Below are 3933 nucleotides of genomic sequence, written 5' to 3' on the forward strand. Positions count from 1 at the left end.
TCACCATGGTAATGACCAACTAGGGCTGAGGGTTAGCATTTGGTCTTAATTTCAGCAGAATGCAGACATTAGGACTGCTACAAGTTTTTGAAGAAACCGAATTATTCAGTTCCTGATTAAGCTGAATGATTGACCTTTCGCATATCTCACTTCATGTAGGTTTCTCTGCTCCACCATGTAAACAAAGCCTGTGTTTTCATGCCATGAATAGCAACAGCTGTATGCAAATAGATAAAGCTTTATTGTGATTTAATGCAGCACATACATTTAAACCAACTTTAAGACAATTACTTCTATACAGTAAAATGGAAAAATATTTTATACCTGAGCTTCAAATTTAGCCTTCAGAAAACTGGGGGTCTATGGTGCATGCGTGTGTGCGTATGTGTGTGGGCACACGCGTGAGTGTGTGTGTGAGAGACAGCACATCAAATAAGCTACACACTGCATGGTCAATCAATAGTCCTGTTTCTCCTTGTTTTTCTTCTCTTATTTACTCAACTTCCCAACTCCCATGTGAAATATCTAAGCCCCTCAGGATTATGGTGACTTCCAAGCATAATAATAATGTTTACATTTTTAGATCGAGAAAAGTCCTAAATTGATTTAAGTCAAGTCTTCAGTATCTTAATTCAAAATTTCCTTAGCTCAAGATGACACGGATTGGAGAACCTGCTTGGAGCAGGCTTCCCTGTCACGCTTCCTTGATGCACCCCAGCACTCTGCTTCTGTCTTACAAACACCACTGTGGTCACTGCAGGTGTCCCCTTTACATGGAGGGTGTGGGGTTGGGGCAGAGAAGTCTGAGGGACAGGAGCATGACAGAAGACGCCCTGGAAAATGTTGTAATTCTTCAGTTAATTACAGGATTTGGTACTGCACAAAATCCAAGGGATGCTGGTCGCCTCCTCTCCACAACTCTTCTGAGCTCCCACCTCTCCGGGAGGCCAAAGCCTTGCTTGTTCATGGGGACAGACAGAAGATGATATATGACAGTCCTCTGTGAAAAAAAAAATTAAACCCCAATTTACAGATACTGTTCTCCTGTTTCTGTGAATGCAGGGGCTAGGCCAGGCTCCCGATCTCCTATGTAAGGCAAAGGCTTAAATAAAAGAGCACAATGTGATGTGGAGTCCAGGAAGGCCAGGACTGTGTTGGAGCGGAAAAGAAGACTTCTCTGGACTGTCCTTATTTATTGAATCCTGAACAACTTGGCAGGGGAGGGGAAGCACAGGAAGTGGAGAAAAAGCCCATGAAAGTGAGCCAGACCTTGAGAAACAGAACAGAGACATTCTAGGCTGTAAATCTCGCTGATTGGGAGAGCTGTCTCACCCCCTAGGTTGGCGCTTATTGTTCTGGAACAGGAATGAGAACCAAATGTCCACAGCTGCAGTCTCGGTGTTGCTTCAGAGGCTGTGAATATGAGCTTTTTCAGCACAGCCAGAGAGCACGGTGGGCAGTAATAGAAACCTTACACAGCCGGGGCCCCAGCACTTAAGGTTTTAACTGTGAGTGGCCAGCAGTTGGCAACAGGTCCATAAATCCAAGCACCTCAATTCAGAGTGTTTGGGGCCTGAGCAGCCATGTGATGGGGGAGGGTCACCCAACACCAAGAGGAGGGCAAGGCGCAAATTAAATTCCTCATTGCACAAGCATGTAAATTTGATAGCTAATTATCTGAATAACATTATCAAATTTTGCTATCAGATTCGACACTAACATCTCCTTCCTTAGGGGCTCCCCTATTACTATTTGAAAGCGTAATTTCAGTTTTTTACCTGCAGAAATGTATTGTTTTGTTTACTCAATATCTGTCTTGATTACTTTTCTCTTTGTTGCTGAGACAAAATACCCAATACCCAAAGTTAAGGAAGGAAAGGCTTTTTAGCTCACAGCTTGTGGAGGCTTCAGTCCCTAAGCAGCTGGCACCAAGGCAGGATGGCATAGCACAGGGCGACACCTGGAGGTGGCAGAAGACAACAAAAGCAACAATATCAAAAAGGGAGGGGCGTGCAGAGAGGACCCTTTCTGTCCCTTACATTGTGTGTAACCACACCCACCCTAGGGTGACTATAGCACCCACACCCATAATCCCAGCATTGGACCATGAATCAGTTACATGTTTTAAAAGCCTGCTCTCATGACTGCATGAGGTTTTGGGGGGACATCAAGACACAAACCATAACAGTATCATTCAATATGATAGGTTTATGTATCATAGAGTGTGTTCTACCTCATTAGTTTACACTATAAAGCATTATCGCATATACATATGGCACAATTTATTCAGCCAGTTCAGCCAAAATGAACCTATTAAAAGGTATTGTACCAAATGTTTACTCTGATGCATTACAATTTGCAATATGTTCTTTTACAGCTTTCTGTTGGTGAAATAATAGAATTCTTGTCTTTTTAAAGGCTGAGTAGTATACCGTCATGTACATATGAGGCACTTTTAAAATTCATCCATCTTGGCTTGGGTGTTATCTTGGCTACTGTAAAGAATACTGCATTAAATGTGGAACACACATTGGGATATGGATTTAAATTCTTTTGACATATACCCAGAAGTGAGATTGCTTTACCCTTACTTCTGGAAAAATTATAGCAATGTACGCGATTTTAAGTTGAAGTTAATTTTTTGTTCAATAATAATTTGTCAATATAGCATGAAATAAGGTGAAAAACCAACTGTGTATAGAACTCACAAAAGTTTTAAACAGTGAAATAGTTCTGCCAGCTTTTGCAGGTTATTGCAAATTTAAGTCAATTTGTTTAGAAAGTAAAATATGCCATTTTTTTAAAGTAGGGGGAGATCCAGCCAGGCAGGGTGGCACAGGCCTGGCATCCCAGCACTCTGAGACTTGGAACGGCGCCCAGGCAACTTAGTGACTTAACAAGATGCGGGTATAAAATTAGGAATTCAAGGGGGCGGGGCTGTAGCTCAGTGTAAAGGTGAATTCAGACCCGGTTCCCACTCTGCGAAGCCCACACCTGCTGTGCACGGAGCATCCCGGCCTGGTTGACTGGCATCCTTGCTGGGAGCAGGGCCGGTGCCCTTCTCTGAGTTCTGATGCCTCTGCGGCAGCTGCGAATTGCAGAACCACAGCTGGGGCTTCCTTAATAGGAGGCAAAACACAGCTTGGAAGGTTCCAAGCGGCTTACCTTACAGGATTCCTATAAACATGTTTAAGAGTTGAAATTTGGTATTTGGTGAGTTTGTATTAGTTTGGGGGGAAACTTGGCAATTTGGCCATTTGGGGAATTAGCTTATAATTACCTTGTGTGCATGAACTTCAGGAACTGCCTGTGGTCTCCGTGACGGAAATCCAGTTTCCATACTTTGGTTGTTTGTTTTGTTTTCCTCCACTGGGTTACTGCATATAAAAGGTAAATGTGTACTTGTACATTTTATGACAATGTGACTTTTGTGTACTTGAAAGGAACACACATCAAAAGTGTTGACTTCATCAAATTTCCACCTGCACAAGTTTCCATAGAATTGTTTTGTCCTAATTGAATGTGTTTCCTATTTATTAGAGAGATCCAAAATATAGATTCGTGCCTCTCTCTCTCTCTCTCTCTCTCTCTCTCTCTCTCTCTCTCTCTCCTCCCATTCTCTCCCTCTCCCTTTTTCTTTTTGTGTATTTCTGTTAGTTTTTTTGTGTGTGGTTAAATTCAAAACTCATTTTCCATATGAAAGTTGACTTTTAATTGTTAGAATATTTTTGTCAAAGCATTTTTCAATATACAAAACAAATTCTTAAGTTCATATTTTTGCATCCTGCCAATATTTTCAATGCTTTTCCTTTTATATATTCAATATATTTGAGTTATTCTTCCAAATGACCTGCCATAGACATCTTTCAACTTTGAATATGCCACTTTTAATTCATTTTTAAAAATTTTAGATTATAAGAGATTTTGAATTTG

General features: G+C 41.3%; 1 long non-coding RNA gene across 1 annotated transcript; it reads right to left on the minus strand.

The window, feature by feature from the left end:
- Positions 1-227: 227 nt before the first annotated feature.
- LOC134472584 (uncharacterized) lies at positions 228-3378 on the minus strand. The gene is made up of 3 exons (XR_010042473.1): positions 3281-3378; positions 1894-1960; positions 228-1000 (listed from the first exon to the last, which is right to left on the minus strand). It is a non-coding gene; the product is annotated as an uncharacterized LOC134472584 (long non-coding RNA).
- Positions 3379-3933: the final 555 nt, after the last annotated feature.

This window comes from Cavia porcellus, unplaced genomic scaffold (genome assembly GCF_034190915.1).
Source record: "Cavia porcellus strain 051 isolate PalLab524CR breed Dunkin Hartley unplaced genomic scaffold, mCavPor4.1 scaffold_2, whole genome shotgun sequence".
NCBI classification, from domain to species: Eukaryota; Metazoa; Chordata; class Mammalia; order Rodentia; family Caviidae; genus Cavia; species Cavia porcellus.